This window comes from Grampus griseus (genome assembly GCF_964374135.1).
Source record: "Grampus griseus genome assembly, chromosome: 6".
Classification (NCBI taxonomy): Eukaryota; Metazoa; Chordata; class Mammalia; order Artiodactyla; family Delphinidae; genus Grampus; species Grampus griseus.
In genome coordinates this window covers 91,085,373-91,098,746 of record NC_139000.1, presented here as the reverse complement: position 1 = coordinate 91,098,746, position 13,374 = coordinate 91,085,373, and positions in this window count along the sequence as shown.

Genomic DNA, 13,374 nt, shown 5'->3' with positions numbered 1-13,374 from the left:
TGGATTAAAGCTCCACAATCAACTTGATGTAGCCTGCATCTGTGGAATACATGAATAGACAACGAGTCATCCCAAATTGAGGAGGTGGGCTTCAAGAGCAAGATTTATGATTTTTTCCCCTTTATCTCTTTTTTTGAGGGTGTATGTGTATGCTTCTGAGTAAGATTTTGTCTGTATAGCTTTGCTTCCAACATTTGTCTTAAGGTTCTATCCGTCCCTTTTTTTTTTTCTAAATAAGTATTTTTTAATTCAATAACTTTATTATACTTCATTTTATTTTATTGTATCTTCTTTCTTTCTGTCTTTTTTCCTTCTTTCTCTCCTTCCTTCCTTCCTCCCTCCCTCCCTCCCTCCTTTCTTTCCTCCTTACCTTCTTTCCTTCTTTGCTTTCCTTCTTTCTTTCTTTCTTTCTTTCTTTCTTTCTTTCTTTCTTCCTTCCTTCCTTCCTTCCTTCCTTCCCTCCTTTCCTTCTTTCTTTCCTCATACTTCTACTAATTCTCTCTACTTTTTCTCCCTTTTATTCTGAGCCGTGTGGATGAAAGGCTCTTGGTGCTCCAGCCAGGAGTCAGGGCTCTGCCTCTGAGGTAGGAGAGCCAACTTCAGGACACTGGTCAACAAGAGACCTCCCAGCTACACATAATATCAAATGGCGAAAATCTCCCAGAGACCTCCATCTTAACACCAGCACCCAGCTTCACTCAACGACCAGCAAGCCACAGTGCTGGACAACCTATGCCAAACAACTAGCAAAACAGGAACACAACCACACCCATTAGCAGAGAGGCTGCCTAAAATCATAATAAGGCCACAGACACCCCAAAACACACCACCAGACGTGAACCTGCCCACTAGAGAGACAAGATCCAGCCTCATCCACCACAACACAAGCACTAGTCCCCTCCACCAGGAAGCCTACACAACCCACTGAACCAACCTTAGCCACTGGAGACAGACATCAAAAACAGCGGGAACTACGAACCTGCAGCCTGCAAAAAGGAGACCCCAAACACAGTAATATAAGCAAAATGAGAAGACAGAAAAACACACAGCAGATAAAGGAGCAAGATAAAAATGCACCAGACCTAACAAATGAAGAGGAAATAGGCAGTCTACCTGAAAAAGAATTCAGAATAATGATCGTAAGCATGATCCGAAATCTTGGAAATAGAATGGACAAAATGCAAGAAACAGTTAACAAGGACCTAGAAGAAATAAAGATGAAACAAGCAACGATGAACAACACAATAAATGAAATTAAAAGTACTCTAGATGGGATCAATAGCAGAATAATTGAGGCAGAAGAATGGATAATTGACCTGGAAGATAAAATAGTGGAAATAACTGCTGCAGAGCAGAATAAAGAAAAAAGAATGAAAAGAACTGAGAACAGTCTCAGAGACCTCTGGGACAACATTAAACACACCAACATTCGAATTATAGGGGATCCAGAAGAAGAAGAGAAAAAGAAAGGGACTGAGAAAATACTTGAAGAGATTATAGTTGAAAACTTCCCTAATATGGGAAAGGAAATAGTTAATAAGTCCAGGAAGCTCAGAGAGTCCCATACAGGATAAATACAAGGAGAACTATGCCAAGACACATATTAATCAAACTGTCAAAAATTAAATACAAAGAAAGCATATTAAAAGCAGCAAGGGAATCCCCATAAGGTTAACAACTGATCTCTCAGCAGAAACCCTACACGCCAGAAGGGAGTGGCAGGACATACTGAAAGTGATGAAGGAGAAAAACCTGCAGCCAAGACTACTCTACCCAGCAAGGATCTCATTCAGATATGATGGAGAAATTAAAACATTTACAGACAAGCAAAAGCTGAGAGAGTTCAGCACCACCAAACCAGCTTTACAACAAATGCTAAAGGAACTTCTCTAGACAAGAAACACAAGAGAAGGAAAAGACCTATAATAACGAACCCAAAACAATTTAGAAAATAGGAAGAGGAACATATATATTGATAATTACCTTAAATGTGAATGGACTAAATGCTCCCACCAAACGACACAGACTGGCTGAATGGATACAAAAACAAGACTCTTATATATGCTGTCTACAAGAGACCCACTTCAGACCTAGAGACACATACAGACTGAAAGTAAGGGGATGGAAAAAGATATTCCATGCAAATGGAAACCAAGAGAAAGCTGGAGTAGCAATTCTCATATCAGACAAAATAGACTTTAAAATAAGTACTATTAGAAGAGACAAAGAAGGACACTACATAATGATCAAGGGATCGATCCAAGAAGAAGATATAACAATTGTAAATATTTATGCACCCAACATAGGAGCACCTCAATACATAAGGCAAATACTAACAGCCATAAAAGGGGAAATTGACAGTAACACATTCATAGAAGGGGACTTTAACACCCCACTTTCACCCATGGACAGATCATCCAAAATGAAAATAAATAAGGAAACACAAGATTTAAATGATACATTAAACAAGATGGACTTAATGGATATTTATACGACACTCCACCCAAAAACAACAGAATACACATTTTTCTCAAGTGCTCATGGAACATTCTCCAGGATATATCATATCTTGGGTCACAAATCAAGCCTTGGTAAATTTAAGAAAATTGAAATTGTATCAAGTATATTTTCCGACCACAACGCCATGAGACTAGATATCAATTACAGGAAAAGATCTGTAAAAAATACAAACACATGGAGGCTAACCAATACACTACTTAATAATGAAGTGATCACTGAAGAAATCAAAGAGGAAATTAAAAAATACCTAGAAACAAATGACAATGGAGACACAACGACCCATAACCTATGGGATGCAGCAAAAGCAGTTCTAAGGGGGAAATTTATAGCAATACAAGCCCACCTTAAGAAGCAGGATACATCTCGAATAAACAACCTAACCTTGCACCTCAAGCAATTAGAAAGAAGAACAAAAAAACCCCAAAGCTACCAGAAGGAAAGAAATCATAAAAATCAGATCAGAAATAAATGAAAAAGAAATGAAGGAAACAATAACAAAGATCAATAAAACTAAAAGCTGGTTGTTTGAGAAGATAAACAAAATAGATAAACCACTAGCCAGACTCATCAAGAAAAAAAGAGAAAACACTCAAATCAATAGAATTTGGAATGAAAAAGGAGAAATAACAACTGACAGTGCAGAAATAAAAAAGATCATGAGAGATTACTAGAAGCAGCTCTATGCCAAAAAAATGGACAATCTGGAAGAAATGGACAAATTCTTAGAAATGCACAACCTGCCAAGACTGAATCAGGAAGAAATACAAAATATGAACAGACCAATCACAAGCACTGAAATTGAAACTGTGATTAAAAATCTTCCAACAAACAAAAGCCCAGGACCAGATGGCTTCACAGGCGAATTCTATCAAACATTTAGAGAAGAGCTAACACCTATCCTTCTCAAACTCTTCCAAAATATAGCAGAGGAAGGAACACTCCCAAATTCCTTCTACGAGGCCACCATCACCTTGATACCAAAACCAGACAAGGATGCCACAAAGAAAGAAAACTACAGGCCAATATCACTGATGAACATAGATGCAAAAATCCTCAACAAAATACTAGCAAACAGAATCCAACAGCACATTAAAAGGATCATACACCATGATCCAGTGGGGTTTATTCCAGGAATGCAAGGATTCTTCAATATACGCAAATCTATCAATGTGATAAACCATATTAACAAATTGAAGGAGAAAAACCATATGATCATCTCAATAGATGCAGAGAAAGCTTTTGACAAAATTCAACACCCATTTATGATAAAAGCCCTGCAGAAAGTAGGCATAGAGGGAACTTCCTCAACATAATAAAGGCCATATATGCCAAGCCCACAGCCAACATCATCCTCAATGGTGAAAAACTGAAAGCATTTCCACTAAGATCAGGAAGAAGACAAGGATGCCCACTCTCACTACTGTTATTCAACATAGTTTTTTAAGTTTTAGCCACAGCAATCAGAGAAGAAAAAGAAATAAAAGGAATACAAATCGGAAAAGAAGAAGTAAATCTGTCACAGTTTGCAGATATGATCCTATACGTAGAGAACCCTAAAGATGCTACCAGAAAACTACTAGAGCTAATCAATGAGTTTGGTAAAGTAGCAGGATACAAAATTAATGCACAGAAATCTCTGGCATTCCTATATACTAATGATGAAAAATCTGAAAGTGAAATCAAGAAAACACTCCCATTTACCTTTGCAACAAAAAGAATAAAATATCTAGGAATAAACCTACCTAAGGAGACAAAAGACCTGTATGCACAAAATTATAAGACACTGATGAAAGAAATTAAAGATGATGCAAATAGATGGAGAGATATACCATGTTCTTGGATTGGAAGAATCAACACTGTGAAAATGACTCTGCTACCCAAAGCAATCTATAGATTCAATGCAATCCCTATCAAACTACCACTGGCATTTTCACAGAAGTAGAACAAAAAATTTCACAATTTGTATGAAAACATAATAGACCTCGAATAGCCAAAGCAATCTTGAGAACGAAAAACAGAGCTGGAGGAATCAGGCTCCCTGACTTCAGACTATACTACAAAGCTACAGTAATAAAGACAGTATGGTACTGGCACAAAAACAGAAAGATAGATCAATGGAACAGGATAGAAAGCCCAGAGATAAACCCACACACATATGGACACCTTATCTTTGATAAAGGTGGCAGGAATGTACAGTGGAGAAAGGACAGCCTCTTCAATAAGTGGTGCTGGGGAAAATGGACAGATACATGTAAAAGTATGAGATTAGATCACTCCCTAACACCATACACAAAAATAAGCTCAAAATGGATTAAAGACCTAAATGTAAGACCAGAAACTATCAAACTCTTAGAGGAAAACATAGGCAGAACACTCTATGACATAAATCACAGCAAGATCCTTTCTGACCCACCTCCTAGAGTAATGGAAATAAAAAGAAAACTAAACAAATGGGACCTAATGAAACTTCAAAGCTTTTGCACAGCAAAGGAAACCATAAACAAGACCAAAAGAGAGCCCTCAGAATGGGAGAAAATATTTGCAAATGAAGCCACTGACAAAGGATTAATCTCCAAAATTTACAAGCAGCTCATGCAGCTCAATAACAAAAAACCAAACAACCCAATCCAAAAATGGGCAGAAGATCTAAATAGACATTTCTCCAAAGAAGATATACAGACTGCCAACAAACACATGAATGAATGCTCAGCATCATTAATCATTAGAGAAGTGCAAATCAAAACTACAATGAGATATCATCTCACACCAGTCAGAATGGCCATCATCAAAAAATCTAGAAACAATAAATGCTGGAGAGGGTGTGGAGAAAAGGGAACACTCTTGCACTGCTGGTGGGAATGTGAATTGGTTTAGCCACTGTGGAGAACAGTATGGAGGTTCCTTAAAAATCTACAATAGAACTACCATATGACCCAGCAATCCCACTACTGGGCATATACCCTGAGAAAACCAAAATTCAAAAAGAGTCACGTACCAAAATATTCATTGCAGCTCTATTTACAGTAGCCCGGAGATGGAAACAACCTAAGTGCCCATCATCGGATGAATGGATAAAGAAGATGTTGCACATATATACAATGGAATATTACTCAGCCATAAAAAGAAGTGAAATTGAGCTATTTGTAATGAGGTGGATAGACCTAGAGTCTGTCATACAGAGTGAAGTAAGTCAGAAAGAAAAAGACAAATACCGTATGCTAACACATATATATGGAATTTAAGAAGGAAAAAAATGTCATGAAGAACCTAAGGGTAAGACAGGAATAAAGACACAGACCTACTGGAGAACGGACTTGAGGATATGGGGAGGGGAAGGATGAGCTGTGACAGGGCGAGAGAGAGTCATGGACATGTACACACTAACAAACGTAAAGTAGATAGCTAGTGGGAAGCAGCCGCATGGCACAGGGGTATCAGCTCAGTGCTTTGTGACCGCCTGGAGAGGTGGGATAGGGAGGGTGGGAGGAAGGGAGACGCAAGAGGGAAGAGATACGGGAACATATCTATATGTATAACTGATTCACTTTGTTATAAAGCAGAAACTAACACACCATTGTAAATCAATTATTCCTCAATAAAGATGTTAAAAATATATATATGACTGCAGTTTGCTATCCATACCTAGAGTATACAGAACATCATTAAATTCTTTGGTTTTGAGAACTTTTCAGTGTGTTAGGCTATTATTTTGAACATAATAATTTTAAAATAATGTATTAATAATTTTAAAATACATAATACATTGAATATAGAAGATGTTTTAAAAGTTTGGTGACTTCTTTAGATTAAAAATTGAATGTATTTTTAGCACTTTCCTCAGAAAATAGCTGTTAAGTGTTTTGACTAACTGGATTTTAATGATTGTACCTTTGATGATTTTTATAGAGGATTTATATTTGAACCACAAGTATATAACAAATCTATTAAATAGATTTATTTTTATTTGGAATAAAAGTCTGTATATTCCAAGTTATGAAGATACTCTTCTTTGTTATAGAAACATTATTTTTATTGTCTTTCACATTTAGATTTTTAGTACATCTGGGATTGATGTTAATATATATTATGAGGTAGGGTTAAAATTCTTTTTTTCCCATTCAGATATACAATTTACATAGACCATTTATTAAAAAGTCTATACTTACACACTCCTCTGCAGTGTCACTCTTATCATAAATCATCTAAACATGAATAGTCTTATTTCTGTAGTCTGTTTTTTCCATTGGTTGAGCCAGTACTAAACTCTGTACATTATTGTTGCTGCATATTGCTTTGTTATTCTACTTTGATCCTCATTAAAACAATCTTAGCTTAACTTAAGCCTGTTGCAGTTCCACAGATTTAGAATCAGTTTATCAGTTATCCTAAAGAAAGTTTTGGTATTTCTATAGGGATTTTATTGAAGACATGAATAAATCTGGGAATAGTTATCATCCTTTAATATTAGTATGTCCAATCCATGAATGTTCTACCATTTATATTTTTCACTTTTTACAATAATTCTTGATGGTTTTATATGGAGAGGTCTTGCAGGATTTATTTGTAAGTATTTGATGATTTTTTTTTACTATCATAATGTGAAGGTTTTAAATTATTTTTCCAGTGTATAGAACTAAGATTAATTTTTGTATATTGACATGTCTAGCCCCTTACCAAACATTTTGGAACTCATTCAGATTATCTATACATCTTTTGGATTTCCTGCATACAAGATAATGCTGTTTCTTAATAATGATAACTTCATTTTCTCACTTTTAATAAGCTACATCTCCAGTACAATGTCTAATAAAAGTGTTGATAGTGGACGTCCACATTTTTCTATCGTAAATAAAAATCTTTCTATACTCCAAGGTCATAAAAATATTTTCCTATTATATCTTCTATAATCTTTTTTACCTTCTTAAAGAATACCTTTAGTTTTACTTTTTTGGATGTACTTCTTAGGTTTTGGAAAAAAACTTTGCTTCCCTTATGAAAAAAAATAGAAAATGTTCCCTTTTTTTTCTGTTTTCTGAAAGAGTGTCTTTGTGAGACGTTTTAAAATTACAATGCCATGCCTTTTTTAAAATCGAAATATAATTGACATGTACCATTATATTAGATTCAAGTGTACAACATAATGATTTGATATTAGCTGTGGCCTCAAAGCTGCCTCATAAACCCTCATGGTGCCCATCTGGTATTTATTGCAGGAAGCCTCTGGGAGGAAAAATGAGTGTGCTCTAAAGAAAGCCAGTGCTTACAATTCCTTGATAAGAGCTAATGCCACACACTCTTTAGCAAATGGGCTACGTAACCATGACCTCTAGCCTCCAGGTCAGGTGCTATTTTTCCCCATCAACAAAGAGAGGCGTGTGGCAGTTTCCGTGACACCTTAGGTGAAGGACAGCTTGAACTCCAGCATGCCTCTAAAGACTCAGGGCACTCGCGTATTCCCGAATTTCTGGGGAAGAGCCCTGAGTACAGTTAAGTCACTTCTGTGGCTTCTGAGCAACATCAAGCGAAACAGACCATTGGGAACAACTCCTTATATGCAGATGAATGGGTCATGATGTGCTTTCTTGGTGGGAGAGCTAGAGTTCCAGAGCATTACAAGAGCCTGTGGAACACAGTTCTAGCCAGTCTTTCGTTCCGTTCACGTCTGCCATAGTGAGTACATCGGAGCGTCGCTGAAAAACACACTGTGCCTACATTTCATTCCGTGCTGTATGTCTCACTCAGGCGCAGACTAGACTTTAGGTCCAGCCTGAAAAAAGTACAGATTGATCAGTAACACGGCGAAGCATTGGGAAAGTTCAAAGTCACCTAGGCCAACCTAGGGCATTAAGACGGGTATCCAAGTAAGACAGGCAGAACTCCCTGCACAGATATTTCTTCACTGAAGGGTGTATTGTGTCCCATGGGTCTCTCTTAACTCGTCGGAAACGACATCTAGATAACGCTGTGTAATCCAAGCTGAACTAGAGTATAGCCAGAAAAACTACTATTTTCCCGTTTGGAAAGCTAGGCAGTTGTGGACTGAATGCTGCCTGAAAAACGCTGATCTTGCCCAACCTCTATTCACTGCCGGAATACCTCTGTGAAGAAAAGTGACTTTTCTGAAAATAAGCAGCATGATCTCAGTTCCTTGCTAGGAGCTCCTCCCACACTACCTTTCAGCTAATGGGCAAACGATTGTGAACTCGAGCCTCAGTATTTCCCATCCACCTAGTTCGGTGTGCAGCAATTTCCTGAGAAGAAAATTAGTTTTCTCAAAAGAAACAGCGTGCTTCCAGTTCCTGGGTGGGAGCTCTCCTGTCCTGCTCTATAGCTAAAGGGAAACTCAACATGGACACTGGCCTCGAAGTAAGACTTTCATTTGCCATCCAGAAGGGTAGGCAGGCAACAATTTCCATGAGGCCTTAGTCGCTGTTCTGCTTTAGTTTAAAGGTAGTAAGCCTTTTAGGACTACTAATCCTTTCGCATCAGTACCAGTTTCTGTACAATAACACTGAGTCCCTGGCTCCTCTGGGCCTGCTGAGCAAGATCCAGCCCCGTAGGCTCTTCAGAGTACCACTCTGCATGCCGAGTGAAGGGTAACACACTGCACTATTCCTTGGGAGAGATAGCTTCCCTCTATCTATTCTCAGATCTCCAACGGCTTCCAGAATACGGTTCTAACCAGTCCAGCATGCCATGGAAATCTGCCTCATTGGCCTAGTCTGAGCTGACTGAGAAAAACACTCTGCTTAGAATTCCTTCTAGGACCTCATGCCTGAAGTCACCTTACCTCAAGGACAAAGACGGCTTGTGTTCCAACTGCAACTAAAGCATAGTTCTTCGTATGCTTTTGGAAGACGCACAGGCTCCTAGGTGGACCAAGGGCATTCCTTCATTTAGGCAGTTCGCTACACGCAGACTGCCCTGTGTAGTATAGTTGATGCAGGGAAGGGCCCAGTGGGTCGATTGTGTCCCTTTTGACTTGTTAGAAGCCACAGTTATTTGTGCTGCGTGTCAACCTGGAAATGAGGGCCTAATGGGACAAGCCTTGTTTTCCTATTTTGAAAGTTCCATTCATGTGGCCTTAAAGCTACCTGAAAAACACTGTTGTTGCCGGGCTTCTACTCACTGCAGGCATGGCTCTGAAAAAAAAATGAGTTTTCTTGAAAGAAACAGGGTGCTTCCAGTTCCTGGGGGTGAACTCATCCTGCCCTGCTCTATAGCTAAAGGGAAACTCAACATGAGCACTAGCCTCGATATAAGGCCCTGAATTTCATGCAGACATGTAGGCATGCAGCAGATTCCATATGCCTTAGTCGCAGTTCTGCTTTAGTTTAAAGGTAGTAAACTTTTCAGGACTCCTAGACCCCTCGTGTCAGCACCCATTTCCATACAAGAACACTGAGTACCCCCAGGCTCCTCTGGGCTTGCTGAGCAAGATCCAGCCCCATAGGCCCTTCGGAGTACCCCTGTGTATGCCGAGTGTAGGACAACACACTGCACTTTTCATTGGGAGAGCTACATTTCCTCAGCTCCCCAAAAGCTTCTGTATCATGGTTCTAGCCTCTCCAGCATGCTATGGAAGTCTGCTTCATTGCCCTAGTCTGAGCTGTAGTGAGAAAAACACTCTGGTTAGCATTCCTTCTAGGACCTCATACCTGAAGTCACCCTACTTCAAGGGAAGTTCAGCTTGCGTTCCAACTGCAACTAAAGCACAGTTCTTCGTGTAACACTGCAGGCATTTGGAAGACCCACAGGCCCATGGGGCGACCTAGGACATTGCTTCGTTTAAGGAGTTGGCTACATGCAGAACAGGCTGCGTAGAAAAGTTGATTCAGGGAAGGGCCGAGTGGGGATCTTGTGTCTCTTTTGACCTGTTAGAAACCACAGGTACTTATGTTGCATGTCAACCTGGAAATGGGAGCCTCACTGGACAAGCCTTGTTTTCCCATTTTGAAAGCTCCATTCATGCAGCTTTGAAGCCACCTGAAAAACACTGTTTTTGCCAGGTGTCCAGTCACTGCAGACATGGCTCTGAGAAGAAAACGAGTTTTCTTGAACGAAACAGGGTGCTTCCAGTTCCTGGGTGGGAGCTCATCCTGCCCTCCTCTATAGCTAAAGGGAAACTCAACGTGAGCACTAGCCTCGAAGTAAAGTCCTGATTTGCCCTGCAGAAGGTAGGTATGAAGCAGCTTCCATGAGACCTTAGTCACTGTTCTGCTTTAGGTTTTAAGGTAGTAAGCTTTTCAGAACTCCTAGGCCACTCGTGTCAGCACCCATTTCTGAACAAGAACACTGAGTACCCCCGGGCTCCTCTGGGCCCGCTGAGCAATATCTAGTCCCTTAGGTTCTTTGAATACCCCTGTGTATGCTGAGAGATGGGCAACGCACTGCTCTCTTCCTTGGGAGAGCTAGATTTCCTCAGCTCTCCAACAGCTTCCGGAATATGGTTTTAGCCAGTCCAGCATGCCGTTGGACTCTGCCTCATGGCCCTCGTCTGAGCTGTACTGAGAAAAACACTCTGCTTAGAATTCTTTCTATGACATCATACCTGAAATCACCCATCCTAAGGAGAAAGTCAGCTTGCATCCAACTTTAACTAAATCACAGCTCTTTCTGTGACTTTGCCGGCTTTGGGAAGATGCACAGGCCCTAGGCTGACCTATGGAATTCTTTCGTTTAGGCAGTTCGCTACACACAGAACACTCTGTGTAGAAAAGTTAATTCAGGGAAGGGCCCAGTGGGTAACTAGGTCTCTTTTGAGTTGTTACAAACCATATTTATCCTGCGTGTCAACCTGGAAATGCAGGCCTGATGGGACAAGCCTTGTTTTCCTATTTTGAAAGCTCCATTCATGCAGCATTGAATCTACCTGAAAAAAACTGTTGTTGTGGGGCTTCTACTCACTGCAGGCATGGTTCTGAGAAGAAAATGAATATTCTTGAAAGAAACAGCATGCTTCCAGTTCCTGGGTGGGAGCTCATCCAGTCCTGTTCTATAGTTAAAGGGAAACTCAACATGAGTCCTACTCTCGAAGTAAGGCCCTGAATTGCATGCAGAAGAGTAGGTGTGCAGCATCTTCCATGAGGCCTTGGCTGCTGTTCTTCTCTAGTTTAATGGTAATAAGCATTTCAAGACTCCTAATACTCTCACATCAGCACCCGTTTCCGTACAAGAATACTGAGTAATCCCAGGCTCCCCTGTGCTTGCTGAGCAACATTCAGCACCATAGGCCATTTGGAGTACCACTGTGTATGCCAAGCGAAGGGCAAGACACTGCACTCTTCCTTGGGAGAGCTAGATTTCCTGAGCTCTCCAATAGCTTCCAGAACACGGTTCCAGCCAGTCAGAATGCCATTTAAGTCTGCCTCATTGCCCTCTTCTCTGCTGCACTGAGAAGAACACTCTGCTTAGAATTCCTTCTGTGACCTCATACCTGAAATCACCCAACCTTAAGGAGAAAGTCAGCTTCCGTTCCACCTTCAACTAAGTTACGGTTCTTCGTGTAATATTGCAGGCTTTTGAAACATGCACAGGCCAGTAGGCCGACCTAGGGCATTCCTTCGTTTAGGCAGTTGGCTACACGCACAACACCCTGCATAGAAAAGTTGATTCAGGGAAGGGCCAATTGGGTAGCTTTTGTCCCTTTTGGCTTGTTAGAAACCACAGGTACTTATGTTGCATGTCAACCAGGAAATGGGGGCCTGAATGTACAAGCCTTGTTTTCCCATTCTGAGAGCTCCATTCATGCGGCCTTGAAGCTACTTGAAAAATATTTGTTGCCCAGCTTCTACTCACGGCAGGCATGTGTCTGAGAAGGAAATGAGATTTCTCGAAAGAAAAAGGGTGCTTCCAGTTCCTGGTTAGAAAAACATCCTGCCCTACTGTATAGCTAAGGGGAAACTCAACGTGTGATGTGTCCTCAGTGTAACACCTTGATTTGCCATCCAGAAATGTAGATGTGCAGCAGTCTCCATGAGGCTTTAGTTGCAGTTCTGCATTAGTTTAACGGTAGTAAGCTGTTCAGGACTCCTAGGCCCATTGCGTCAACACACGTTTCGGTACAGGAACACTGAGTACACCCAGACTCCCCAGGGTCTGCTGAGAAATATCAAGCCCCATAGGCCCTTTGGAGTAGCCCTGTGTATGCCTAGTTAATGGCAACACACTGCACTCTTCCTTGGGAGAGCTAGATTTACTCAGCCCTCCGACAGCTTCCACAACAAGGTTCTAGCCAGTACAGTATGCCATGTACTTCGGCCTCATTGCCCCAGTCTGAGCGGTACTGAGAAATTCCTTCTGCTTAGCATTTCTGCTCGTACCACATACCTGAAGTCACCCTACTTCAAGGAAACTCAGCTTGCGTTCAAATATCAACTAAAGCACAGTTCGTGTAACACTGCCGGATTTTGGAAGATGTTCAGGCCCCAAGGCCGACCTAGGGCAGTCCTTCATTGAGGCGGTGCGCTACACACAGAAACCCCTGCGTAGAATAGCTGATTCAGGGACGGGCCCAGTGGGTAGCTTGTGTCCCTTTGGCTCGACAGAAACCACACGTACTTAGACGGCGTGTCAATCTGGAGAGGCGTCTAAAGCGGCAAGCCTTGTTTTCCCATTTTGAATGCTTCACTCATGCGGCCTTGAAGCTACCTGAAGCATGCTTTGGTTGCCGGACTTGTATTCACTGCAGCCTTGGCTCTGGAAGAAAATGAGTTTTCTCGAAAGAAAGAGGGTGCTTGCAGGTCCTGGCTGGGAGCTCTTCCCGCCCTGCTTTAGCGCTAAGGGGAATCTCAACGTGAGCCCTAGCCTCCACGTAAGTTCTTGATTTCGCGTCAAGAAGGGAAGGCATGTAGG